This window comes from Coloeus monedula (assembly GCF_965178545.1).
Source record: "Coloeus monedula genome assembly, chromosome: 1".
Taxonomy (NCBI): domain Eukaryota; kingdom Metazoa; phylum Chordata; class Aves; order Passeriformes; family Corvidae; genus Coloeus; species Coloeus monedula.
Window position 1 is genome coordinate 86,733,228 of NC_138781.1, and position 14,841 is coordinate 86,748,068.

Below are 14,841 nucleotides of genomic sequence, written 5' to 3' on the forward strand. Positions count from 1 at the left end.
TCTTTGAGGCCCTCCTCTGGTCTCAATCCTCCTCTGGTCTCAGTCCTTCCTGTGCTGGGACCCCAGAGCTGGATGCAGCACTGCAGGTGGGGTCTCACCAGAGCAGAGCAGAGGGGCAGAATCCCCTCCCTTGCCCTGCTGCCCACGCTGCTTTGGATGCAACCCAGGGTACTGGGCACTGGCCTGGTCTTATGACTGTCTCCCACAGTTCCCTTACTTGGCAGCACAGATCCTCAATAAGTATCCATGTCCTGCCCACTTGGAGACTGTCTCCCACTGGTCTAGCCCAGTGAGGGGCCCCAGGCATTCCCTGCAGCCTGAGATCTTCACAGAGTCATCCTCCTTCCAGAGCAAAGTAAAATCACCAATCTCTATGTGTGAATTGTAGTGGTTATTCTAGCATTTTCTAATGAACACTTCAATTTGGGGAGCAATCGTTTTGCCATCAGAGAAGATTTTGTGGTCAGGAGGATCAGTGCAGGGATGAATTAAGATACTTTCCCAGGATGGAAAAGGAGCGCCCAGATGGATGAAGCAAGAATCCTGTGCCAGTTTCCATCCCAGGCCTGAAGGCATTGGTCGATAATCTCCACTTAACTACAGCAATCAACTTAAATTTCCCTTTATTATCTTGTAAAGATTTCCAGTCACTTTGCAAGTGAAAAGGCTGCTTCATGCAGACTTTGCAAAATGACTGAAAGCAATAAACAGAGATTATGCTGCGATAAATTTGCAGGATGGAATCAAATTGGTCCCGTTTTTAACTGGGAATATGTTATGCTGAGGTAAATATTGGCAAATTCTCCCTTTCCAGAGAAAACTGGTTGAACAGAATGAAATGCTGTGATGGAGTGATCTCTCCTTGAGTTATAGAGACTATATGGTTATCTATGGCTACAGCAAGCACAAACACAACATCTGTCAGACTTGTTGATTCAGTGGGCCGATAACACTGAATACTAAACCTAAACAAACTAAACAGCAGTAAAGGCAGCTGATAATCACTGACAGCAGCAAGTTGACACTTGAGATCAGTACAGAAGAGCAGTTTTATGGCAGAATTTTAATCCAGAAAGATGACTGGTAAATTCTTTGAAAACAGATGAGAGGGAATTCCCACAATCCATTCCTGTGAATTAGTGTCTGCTGTCAATATCATAAATATTCACATAATATTTTCATTGCAGTAATCACCTAAGAACTGTCTTTGAAGATGTCTTAAAATAAGACCACCACAAGCCACAGATGTAAAAACTTTGTTTCTTGGATATTTTATTATTTATTTTATTCAGTTTTGGAGTTTCTCTGCAGTGTGGAGTAATCAAAAAGCTATCACAAGCTGAAAGCACACAGTCCCCGTGAATCCATTGTTATGAGTCTGACAGTGCCAAATTGTGAGATATGTTTTTTGGATGAGCTATCATATGCATGGTTAGCATGGAAATGGAAGAAGCAGCAGGCTGCCAGCACTCAAGCCAGATCTGTTACAGCTGTTTGTGTCCAGAGATCTCTTGCAGAGCTGTTTTGTGAAATGTGCCTGACTCGGGTAGCACACAGTTACCAATAGCTCTTAGCAACCTCCAGGACCCAAGTTAAGTGATTATGAAGTGATTATGACAGTCTTCAAACAGTAGTTCTGAGTAGCAGAAAACTCTTAGAAGAAATTACAAGCTTAAGATTTACAAGCTGAAGCCTTGTAACTTTAACACTTGCATTTGTTCAGTGCTCCTCTGACTGAAAGAAAAACTGCAGGAGATTCATTCTTCATTACATACTCGACTTTTTTCCACGATAATAGTATGACTGAATGTCCAAGAGACCCTTTTCCATGCTAGAACTCCTAAAGTGAAGACAGTCATTTCAATGCTGTCTGAGGCTTCTCACCTTTTTGTGGAGTACTTGAGGAATATTTGAGGAGAACAGAGGTGTTCTAAAGATTGAACCTTTGGCTCAGTTAGCAAAATTTGACTTCTTTCAGAATCACACTGCAACATAATAGGGGCAGGGGTTCATCTCCCATTCAGTTGTAGCTTTTATATATTAATGTATAGGAAATGTTTTTACTTCATTTAGGAGGTTTTGCACATTAGATTTTACACAGATCAGCTCAAGTTTTATGTTGCTAATACTACAACAGTGTACAAAGTACTTTTCATTATTTCATTGACAGATTAAAATGCTTATTTAAACAGTGCTGACTCAAAGTCTGAAAAACAGAGAGAAAATAAGAAAGAGGAAAATGTCATTCACTAATACATTTGTGATAAAAAAATAGAAACAATAAAGAAATGCCAAATAAATAAATACAAAGTTGATGGATATCATCAGGTTATTATGTGCCAAGACTCAAATTTTGAATTTTAGTTGATTTTTTTTATATTTTAAAGGAGTGGAATCATTTCACTACAATACATAGAAAAATATTTAATAGCTTTCTACCCTCATAAAACTCAAAATTATTTTTTCCAAATATTAAACAAGTTGGTTTCCCATCCTAAATGTGAATGAAAACAGCTTTATAAGCTTTACCACAAGAACTATGCTTAACACCTCCAAACCTTATTTTTGTAAATAATTGAGAATACCTAACTTCCCAAGTCATATTAAATCAATCTGAATTATGTAAGTGCTTCTGAGTTTTAAGGATAATTTTCCTTCAGGCTCACAGCCCAACCTCTTACATTTCCAGGAAGTGAGTATGTCACTTTCAAAAAAAAGGATGCATGCAGGTAAAACTGCTCAATATTGAAACCTACAGAATTGTACACTGTCACCTAAGTATGTAAAGGCAGATGAGCCTTAACAATTATAGTTGGCAATAAAACAAATTGATCTATTTAAAGTTAATAAAACTAGAATACATTTTAAATCTAGAATTTTCTTTTCCAGTTCTCGAACTATATGCACACCTTAAGAAGGTACTGTTCTCTTGAAACTATCCATAGATATTCTGGCATCACCCATTGCTTCTTCCTGTATTATCCAAAACCATAGCAGAGAACATAATGGGATCCATTGTACCTGAGTATTTTCATTTGGGTTGCTTTTTTCTTGTTGGGTTGTTTTGTTAGGGTTTTTTTTATTATTATTATTGTTTTGTCCACAGGTAGAAAGCATATGATTTTCCCATGCAAAGAAATAGGACCAAAAACTATTCCTCTGATGCTCTTCTGCAGAAACATCTTCCCCAAGCTAGTGGTTGATTTTAACATTTTTGCTTGCAAAGACTGCAGTCCTGTTAAGAGCTAAGATGGAGTTCTTAAAATGTTACTGAAGATAGACAAAATAGCCATGCACAACTGGGAAGATCCAGACTGTAATCAGATGCAGACAACACTTCTTTATTATTCAAAATGTGGAAATAGGAATTGTGGGTAAATTTGTTCTCCCCTATGAGGGAACAGGAGAGGTGGCTGTGGGGTTTTTTTACTAAATGAAGGTCAATGGCCGATGGCTGGTTTATTTCCCCTCCGTCTCTGAAGTAGTCTCACTAAAAATGATGATTTTGCAGAGTGAAAAGGCTGCACCCTTGCATTCAGCTTAGACAAGTCAGGGCAGACAAGTTCACTGAAGGAGCTCCACACAGCTTCATGCAGAACTTTATGCAATGGCATGGCTGGCTCTGACAGAGGTCTCTCAGCCAGACTGGGCAGTCTGGGGGAAAATCGAGGTACAGCTCCTGAAGCCTCTCATGCTGAAGCCAAAATAAGTAACATTTTTGTTCCCTGAAGACTTAATACCAATTCACTGAGTCTATACCACAGAGATTTGATTTTTGCACATATATTTCTATGTGGTTATACCTAATGGGCTCCTACTGCCTAGGAACCGGAGTGACCCCTTCATGGATTAATAATGTTAACAGGCAAGTCCTGATGTGAAGTAAGAATTATACCATCCTTAAGCCCCAACCAAACAAAGAATTTCCATTGTCAGGAAACCAGTTTAGTTCATTGCTTTTTCTCTTGAAATATGAAAAATAAATGGGTCAAATAAAATACAGAATATCTGATATTTCAGTGTTGGTATTTTCCAGTTTTCCTAGTGGAATGGTTCAAATTCCAACCTTCAGGGGCAGTAATAAAATCAACAGTTTTTAGGCTGTTGGAGGAAAAGGACAAAACCTCCCCGGGGAAGAATCTGAGGACACTACTTCAATAACAAGATGAATATTCAGTCTTTATGTTACTTGTGATCTGGAGACCTGACCCCATGTGCTGACCAGCCTTGCCTCAAGCAGTGCCTGCTGCAAGGGCAGCACCCCAGAGCTGCTTCTCTTCATGCAAAGATAAACAGAAGGTCAGAAGTAAAACACAAGGTATTAGTCCTTTATTCAATTTCATACCTTACATTTTCTCCTCGTATTCTTGTTTCCCAAAGATGAACACAAAAACATTGAAAAGTTAGGCAAGTTGGCTTCCTCATTAAGAGAAAATTACATTACCAGTTTATAAGATGGGTTTTATCCAACCTGCTGTGCATCCTTACCGACTGGATTCAGAAAACCAAAGCAACGCTTTTTATTGCCTCTCACAAAAGAAGCAATAGATGTAGATAAATAGGCTTAAGTTTGAACATTCAGGTGCATTTGTGCAGCAGGTACATGTTTTTTTGTACTCACAGCTGGTCTCATGCCTGGTTGTTTTGCCTCAGCACAATCCTGCAAGTATATATCAAACATGATACAGACAGTCAGTAGCTATCTAATGGCACTCAGGAGGCATTCTAAAGTGTATCAAAGTTGATTTGCCTTGGTAGTTTGGAATTCCCTACAGGTAATATTCTGTGAAGAGACAATGCTTGGCTTAGGTGGTAAGCAAACCATTTGCCTCATAATGAAAGAAAAATCATAGCTAATTCTGTGTATTAATACCCTGATAGGGATCTAAAGTTACCTACATCCTGCTGTACTTTTTTTTTTTTTGCTGAGTCTTAAATATGAGACAGTTCCTACTAGATCCCCCCAGCGCAGTCTGTCCTGAATTAAGGGGTCAAAACTGGGTACAATATTCCAGATGTGGTCTTAAAAGTCCTGAGTAAAGCGTTGCTTCCCTCAACCTACTGGCCGATAATACAACCCAGGAAACTGTTGGGTCCTCTTTGCTTCCAGGGCACACTGATATATTTAGCTTGGGTTTGCCAAGCCTTCTGTGTCGTCCTCTCCAGACGGACAACATAGTCTGGAGAGACTGTGCAGAGCTGCTCTCCACACACTCAGTGTTCTGAGGCAGCTGTTGCTCGGAGGGCTGTGAGACATTGCTGTGCTGGGAGGAGGTGGTGAGCGATTGCCTTCGCACCATTGCTGCGGGGGTGGTTTACCCACTTCTTTCCTTCACTCGTTAATTTGTTGATCTTGATTGATGAATTTTTTTAACTTTTGCTCTTGCTGTTCTTTCTCCAGTCCTGCTGGGGAATAAGGATTTTGTGGTGCTTGGGAGCTGACCACGGTCAGCTCATAACAATTAGTTACAGAAATACTGTGGATGGCAGTGCCAAAAGCCTTGCTGAAGTTAAGGTAAAAACATCTACTGCTGTCTCCTTATCTACAAATTCAGTTACGTTATTCTAAAAGGAATTTGCATGCTATACCTTCATTACATCCATGCTGACTTTCCCAGTCTTCTGCCCATAAATGCATTCCAAGGAGACTTGCTCCATGAGTTTTACAAAGAACAAAGAGAGGCTGATCAGTCTGCCACTTTTCTATCTGTCCTTTTAGTTTGAAATGAAGCTGGAGAATACTCGCTCTCCTTCAGCCCCTGGGGATCTTCCCCACTCTATTCAGCATGTCAAAGATGAGGGAGAGTGTCCTCACTATAACATACACCAGCCAGTTCTCTGAGCACTTCTGGATGCAGCCTGATCCAGTCTTCTGGGCCTGAATGAATTGATCTCAAGTGATTCCTGATCTCATCTGACCTACATCCACTGCTGGCAGTTCCTTCTCTTTAAGGAGAGAGGCCTGAATGACATTGCTGCTGAAGATTGAGGCAAAACAGCAACTGAGTATCTCCACCCAGTGTGTTTCAAATTGGTGCTAGAGCACCAGCCCTACTCAGCCATGGGCCATGCTTTCTTTGATCAGCCTTGTGCTACTGATGTAGAGTTTTCTTGGTGCCCTCACCATCGTTTGCAAGTGTTAACTCCTGTTGCTCTTTGACTTCCTGTATAGCATTCTTAAATGCGTGGGCAAGGTCTCTAAAATCCTCCTTTGTTGTTTGTTTTTGCCGAAAAACAAACCTAGCACATATTTTAATAGATAAAAGCAGTGAGAAAGAGTAGGTGGGAAAGGAAAGAGAGTGAAAGATAATCAAATAAATTCAAATGCAATAAACTCAAATGCTAAAATGCTAAGGACAGGGTCAATTTCCTACATACATCCAGGAACATTAGAAGTGTAAATAATTAAGCTCGCTTGAAAAATCTTTTGAAGTTCTGATAAGTTTTTATCTTTGGGAGAGCAGAAGGACCAATGTTCATGAAGGTTTCCCAGACAGGCCTAGAATTCCAGCTCCCAAACTCTTTCACTGCCTAGCTTCTGAGACATTGTTACCGTTGTTAAATGGCCATTTTTAAACACTACAATTAAGCCATACTAAGAAGCATAGATCCAAGTTTGGACCAAAATGACCAGTCTTGGAAAGTAAGTTGCTGCTCTAAAAACATTTTCAAAATCATTGACGGTTTGGTTGGGGTTCTTTTTTCTTTTTGTCTTACTAACAGCAGTATCACTACAAAAGATTATATCTCTTTAAAAAAAACAATAAGCAGAGCATCAAGATTGGTGAATCTCCTTTATAAGATGTTACTTAGTGGCTACATGAGGAATTTGCCTTACCTTCTGTTGGAGATCAAACCTCCCATAGGTTAATATAAAAGATTTCTGCTACAAGGGTTTTAAGAAGCTATTTCAGGCCTCAGCCAAAATATATCATAAATCAAGAAGTCCATCTGTCATTGCTTCTGAAATGAAGCTAATTCTACCAGCCAAAAATGATAAATAGAAGTGCTTGAGGTTAAATTTGTTAAACAGTATCTAGACTTGCAATCATTTTCAGCTCTTCTAAAATGGTTATGAACTTAAATCAATGGATAGCCTCATTATGCTTTTGCTCCTACTGTTTTATTTTAAAGTGATCTTTTATTTACTTTTGAACATTGTCATGACACTTTCAACTCTCCTTACAAAGGTCATCCCAATGGGTATCTCTTTATTTGCTCTCTCTCTCTCTCTCTATGATATAGGTGCTATTGATGCATGTCCACATGCAGAAGAATACAACCACAAAAATAAAAGGACAAAAATTAGTTACAGCTCTTGTGTTCTTTTTCTGACCCAATTAGGGCAAATAAAACTGTGAGAGCAGAGTAGAAGAGTATGTAATTAATGGCAGGTAAGTAGAGCAGATCGAATGTAAAAATTTGCAGAAATGGGATGTCAGGTATCAGCTAGACTAGAATACAACAGGCAACAATGGATCATAGCAATAATTATTAATCATGACACAATGAGGATGGCACACTGCAAAAAATGTATTTAGTCATCTGTAATAAAGACACAAAGGATTTCTCTTATGCTTCACCCTTAACATTATAATTTTTTCACCAATGATTTCACAAAAGACTTGAGTTACAGAGAGGTTGTGCCATCCACTCATGATCTAATTTAGAGCATAACTGCAAGAGTCCAAGTACAAATTTCTGCTCATTGACAGTATTATTTGCTCAGAAGTTCCATCCCTGTTCACTTCTTATATTCATATTTTCCCTTATTTTAATAATAGTAACAATTTCCTCTAAAGCAATTAGATTTTTCCCCCTAGCAAATTTGTGATATCCTTAGGGGTTTTTTTCTACAAGACAATGACAGACAACTTCTTCTAACATCACACAGGCTGCCATTTCCAGAAGCATTTTGCCCTTTTCATCACTCCTCACCTTAAAGGAGGCAGGTATTATAAACACCATCTAAATGTTTTCTCTGGTGCTGCAACTGCCCATGGCCCAGGCAATGAGGGATCAGTGATGTTGTATTTGTGTAACACGGCAAGAGTGTCTGAGGAGTGCAGGAAGCTGCTGATATCCTCAGTAGTGTGCAACACAGGGACACACTCTCGCAGAGAGGTCACAGAAATCACTGAAGGCAGATGCGCACACCACTCTCTGAAACAGCATCTCACCAGGAACATAAGCTGGTCAGAAAGCACACATCCTTCAAAGCAGGTGACTGACCGTGTTAGTTCAGCACATTTCCCATATTGCTGACTTTGGTGGAATTTTTATCTAACTTCAACCACAAATTAAATCTGACTGCAAGACAGCAGAGTCTGCAGCACCTGACAGCAGTGAAAGCATCCTCTGCATCCTCAGAGAGTAAGTCCACCTGCGGCAGAACTGCCTTCATTGTGTTCCTCTGCTGCAGTTTGCCAGCAGAGATAAACCGGGCTGTCTGTCTCAGGAAAGCCACTGTGTTTACTCTGAACAATGCAGGCAATGAATCACAGGCACTCTGTCAAGGAATCTTCTCAACCCCAGCATGCAGCAAGGAGACAAAAATCCGAGAATGAAAACCATGTATACTGAAAAGCAACACTCATTATATCTGCTTTAATGATCCTTCTCCTCCTTTCTCAAAAAAAGGCTGATGAATATGCCAAGGGCAGATTCACAGCAAGAAAAATCTGTGTACGCTACATTGATCATTGATTGCTTATTTGCTGGCTTGCCCAGGGATGATTTACACACACACAACCCCTGCATGGGTGGTGATAAGAAAGAGGATGCACACACGTTCTGCTGTCATCTTACAACCAGTGCTGAAGGTGTGTATATCATGTGTGTATATTTTTTGTTTCCCTTGACAGGACATTTTTTGAACCTGGAATTAAACAAACCCAAAGGATGACATGGCTATCTCCATCATATTCACTAGGAGTTTACCAGTATCAGTGCTAGAGAAAACAATAATATTCCATCTCTTTATTCTGAATGCTCTGTCAGAGAAAAAGAAGGACATATCCTCTGCAGAGGACAAACCAGAGTCTGCAGAAACTCCCCAGCATGAGTTCAGAGACAAAAAAAATCAATTAATTGACAAATATAGTATTCTATTAAAAAATGGGGATTTTATAGCAATTATTTCTGAAATACACAGGAAAAGGTTTTTCCATTGCTGACTCCTGGCTGCTTTGCACTTTAGTGCAACAGAAGTCCCAGAAAAGAAAGACAGAATTCCAGCCTCGATGCTGCCATTGGAATTATTGCCATAAAACATAAAACCATGTTGTCTACCCTGCACATCAATGTTACAAGTAAGTGTCAACCACTCTCTTCAGATGCCTTAGGAATATAAGAGGTCATCTGAAACTCACAATTACCTGGATCTCTTTTCAGTTCAAAGCTGACTATTGTTCAGTGCTACAGAGCCTCAATAAGTGGTTCAAAAAATAGCAATGTAATCATTCCTTGCACAAGCCCAGCAGTAAAAACGTAAAACAAAATGAGGTTTATTAGGCCAGCTGGCATGTATACTTTATCTTTCTGAAGCCTGCATGCACCCTTTTTTTGCAGCCTGACTCACAGTCAACCAGTTTATTTTTAATTTAGTTCTGCTGAGGACAAACTTGCCCAGATGTACTGAATTGCAGAAGTTCATACCATGCCTTGAATATTTTCTTTTAGGAGATTAATCTGGCTTTGGCCAGAAACAAAGCAGGAGCACAACCACATGTAGTCACATACCAGTGCTTAAGACGCTGCTGCTGAAAATCTTATAATGGAAAAATACTGTTGAACTCCAACATAGAAGTTTTATTAGGAAACAAATGTGGTAATTTTTAAAGCAAACATCAGGGGAAAGGTTCTACTGGATAGATGGCAGCAGTGGTCCATTAAATTCCCTCCCCCAACTTGTCCCTTCCAAATACGTGTAATATTGAACATTTCAGAAAGCACCAAGTGTCAGAAAAGCAAAAGACCACAGACATCACATAATGCTCATATCAGAGGCATCAACAAACAGCTCAGACTCCCTGGTGTGCAAGCTTTGGGTAACCTCTACAGGACTCTCTCTTCATTTGCAGGTTTCCTGAGGGAATATCCTTACAATGTCTGAAGCCCTAGTCCGAAGCTATCTGGGTAAAACCACATTGCCTGTTAGAGAGGTGCTAGCAGGCGTCAGCCTGGAGACAACCACGTGCAAAGGTCACTTGCAAGAGAGATTCCTGCTGGCTCTGTGCTTCAGACTGTCAGAGCCCCCCACTAAAAGGCAGCACACACGTCTATCAAACACCACTGCACTCCCAGTTCTCCATCATCTGTCGACTTTCTGAACCTGCACTTTGCTCCATTGTTCAGGGCATTGAAGAAGATGCTAAACAGGACTAGATCCAATATTGTCCCTGGGGCACTTTAGTGACACACATCCAGCTGAGCTAATCACAACCCTTGGAGAACAGCAGTTCAGCCAGTTTTCAAGCCACCTCACTGTTATTTCTTTAGACCCAATTTCATCAGTAGAACAGTGTCAAAGGCCTTATTGCAGCTGAGCTCCAATGATATCCACTGCTCTGCCCTGGTTCAGCAAGTCAGTCATCTTATTTTGGAAGGCTACTACATCGGTCAGCTGCTATTTCCTCACTATCCATGACGACTAATCCAGATCACCAATTTCCCCTTAGAAATGGTTTCCAGGAGGATTTTCTCTATCACCTTCTCAAGGAACAAGGCAAAGTTGACCTTATTCAGATCTTCCTTGTGGTTCATCTTGAGGTGATATTTCTTTCCTCCAGCCCTCAGGAATTGCTCCTGGTTGTCATGACCTTTCAGAGATAATGTAGAGTGGACTCACAACCTACATGTTGAATACATAAATAGAAACACTGGATAATAACATATTCACAGAATACACAGATTCTCTCATTCTCCTAAATTTTTACAGCAATGTCAGTTGATTAAATGAAACTCTACAAAAGCCTTTACAGTTAGTGAGATTAATATGAACAAGATTAGTCGTGTTTCTTCATGTGTTTGAAAGCGTCTAGCATGCTACAGGCACTGTAAGAAATGATGAATGAGAGAAATAAATGTTTCCACCACATATGTAAAGCAGTTTACAGATTTATGTCCTCCTTTTTGTTTACTGTTTGTGCATTTCTAGGTTTCTTTTTCTCTGAAAAATGAGAATCCTATATTCTTTTGATACCAATAAATGGAGGAAACTACCCAGGAGCTATTTTTTCTTGAAAGCATTCATTTGACCTTTTCTGAATAAAGGTTTGCATATGTTTAATAGTATAATACAGCTATGTAAACTGAAGGACACAGTTATCCAAACAGGCATTTCAAAATATGTCACCTGTAAAGCAAAGACAAAAACTGTATGGAGATCTTGGCAATGCTTGTATAAAAATACATATGTTGATACTTGAATATATGTATGTTTATTTTTTATACTTGGATGTATACATGCATGTGTATAAAGAAAACAAAGATGGTTTACATGTCCCATTAAAAAAGAAAGAGCAAAACAACAATAAACTGATGAGAGAATTATTTTTCCCATTGCCTATGAGTTCTTAATGGACTTTGGTAGGAACTTTTACATGCATGAAAAATGTTTGCATTTACATTAAAATTCAGTAACTCTCTGTGTGCAAAGTTGTAAGAGCCTTAACAAACTTGGCTATTGGTAGATAAATACAGCCATTTCTACTTAGGAATTACCTTTCTGTTTGGGAATTTTTCAACAACAACTTAAAAAAATATCAGTGTGTTCTGCTTCTCATAGGAATAGATCTATTAAAAACTAATGCGTGGAATTCTTCAGCATCCAACAATTTATTTCGAAAATGTTACAGTATTCATTTCTCCCCCTCCTATTTGTGTTTGCTCTAGCTGTTTTAGGCAAGGAAAATATAACAATTTACTACCATTAAGCTGTGCCTCTGGGACTTCCACTGGCAGCAATGCCACCCCTTCCCAGCACGCTTAGGAACTGTAACATGAAAAAGGGAAAGAGATTCTGCCTTTAAAACAGTCTTCCAAGTGCCACAAGCTGTTATTTGACTGTAGTTTTGGTAGCTCAAATACTGCTCCTTTCTCATCCTTACAGACCACAAAAAGGTGACATGAAGAGTGGTTTATCTACAAGAACCTGTTCCCACCAAAAGAAAGAGAGTGCAGTATTATCTTAGTCTCAAAGCAGTGATCTGTAAGAATCACAATCAGGGAGATGGCATTCATCTGGAAAACAGGAGTTTTACAGACACGCAGGATGTAGATGTACACAGAAGTGCCTGTTTCAACATCTGCCTCCACCCAAAAATGCTGAGCAGTCACAGCCCTGTAATTCTGCTTTCATTTGGTCTGGTGTTCGTAAATCAAGGGCAAGTGACACTATTTTCTCACAACATGTGAAAAACTGAAAACATTGAGGAGAAAGTACTGGAAGCAGCCTTGCTGATCTTCTAGCAAGTTACCATAAAATGCATAAAAAGAAAAAAAAAACCCAAATCAATCATCCAAGCAATTGAGTTAAAAGCAGATTAGAAATGAGTATTCCAGATTGATGGAGCTCTACAAAACTGCTGTTTTCAAACCAACAGTAGAACCACTTCTTTTTTAATAAGCACAATTGGCTTGGAGTGCTTTGTCAACGTGACAAACCTTTTCCACCACTAGTGAAGCATTTATTCAAATGCTAATGAAAGTGAATGTAATTTGTAGTGGTGCTGAATCAACTTTTCAACACTGTAATTTGCATTTCTGTAAAACTCTGATTCTTTCAATATGCAATATATTTGAATAGGGGTTTGAGACTAAACAAATTGATATACTGTTTTTGCCATCAATTTAAAAGCTTTTTGATTTCTTTATGCAAGGCAACTCTAATAATACTGAGTAGCTTCTTACATTTACACATTTTCTTCAACTAGAGAGCCGACTCTCAGAATTCATTAAAATTGTCTATAGCTCTTACATTAAACCATTGTTATCAAATAGTACCATTTATAGATTCAAGTCAATAGTTCATATTACTCTGCTAATGTAGATTCATGACCAGGGCTTCTGGATCATAACTTTCAGTGATGTAATATTCTTCCTATAATCACTAGCAGGCATGCAGTGATTCTCCCATTTTCATTCCTCCATGACACTCCAAAACCCAGAAAAGAACATAAAATTACATTGAGAATATTGTTGCTATTTATTGTACAATCACTGTCATGTCTGGAACTGGACTACTAGATTCAGTTTTGGTCTTCCCAACTCAGATGATGCATAACTGCAGCGAATGAAATGGATCCAGAGATGGAGTCACAGAACTTTTCCATCTGAGGAGCAGGGAAAAATCTGAAGCTGTCAGGTTAAGATGCAGAATGACAGAGCTACTCAGAAAAGAAAAAAAAAGTCCATTTTATGCAAAGGAGATCCAGTGAAACTGAGACACTAATAAATTGGTTATGCAAAGCCATCAACATACCAAACTGCTAAATGCATAAATATGCAATGAGAACATCAATTTTTACATAGCAGAAAATAAAAATTGAAAGCATATGACTATGTGGGAGCCATAAAGCTCGAAGTTGAATTACAGGTAGGTCATTTCATATCTGCTGCTCTTTTATTCTTCTTTTAAAAAACTCAGCTACAGAATAATGGACTGAATAGGTCTATTTAGCACAATTCCTCACTACCTAGACATGCAGCTGAATTTGTCCATTCAAACAGGGTATTTGTGAGTCAGATACATTTAAAATTATGTCTGGCATGGTGTTGACCAAGGTTTTAAAAAGCATGAAGTCTTCAGATGCAGGCATCTAATACACTATCTGCTATGGACACTACTTTAGCCAAGCATGGAGCCTGACAAAATATTTCTATCCTCAACAGCACAGAAGTATTATCATCTGGGAAGCAGCATTAGCAAGGATACAGCCCAACATTCAGATAAAACGTGCAGTGTGTATTTTCCATATGGTTTATGTGACAACACATCTTTGTATTGTAACAGTAATTGCTATTAGGCCGCATAAAATATCACTACTGGAAAAGAATTTGCATTACATTCAGGGCAGGTTTCAAAGGAGATGGCATTTCCAGAGTATGAAATACAATACAGGAACTAAGAGCACAATGAAACACCAGTTAATGGAAGAGTCCACATCAAACCTGTACCACTGCCACTAACTTCAGCATGCCATGCATCTCCTGCCCTGTGCAGCGATATGAATGAGGGCAAAGAACAAGCAGGAAACTGAAGAACACCTAGCATGCAGAAATAAGGTTAATTTTTTCATTGAATGCATTGCAATAGTAACACTTTCACTGTCATGATCTAACTGGTTGAGTAAAAACTGAACAACATAACCTGCCCAGTAAATGCTCTTAAAAGTCTTAATGAAAACCAACTATAATTGCTGGGCACTATAAAAAAACTCCCAACAATCTGAAAGCACAAGATAAATATATTAAAATAGTTATAGAAGAATGAAGGGGTGAGGAAGACACTTCCATCAGAAGAAATAGCCACATGGAGATTTCTGTTAGGCAATGAAGACAGAAATAATTTTGTCCATGAGTCTCACAAAAAGCAGGACATATTTGGAGCTAATACCTATCAGTGGATGTAACAAAAAAAACACCTTGTCAAAAAACCAAACAAACAAATATACAAAATCCCACAACATGACTTCACCACATTCCTGACTATAAGCAGCAGCTGATGCGTTAATTATCAGCTGTATAGCTACACTGAGAGTAACTGGAGAGTGAAAAGGATGTCACAGGAGTAAGGAATAGCTCATGACTGCAGAACTTCCGTATAGATAGATAGATAGA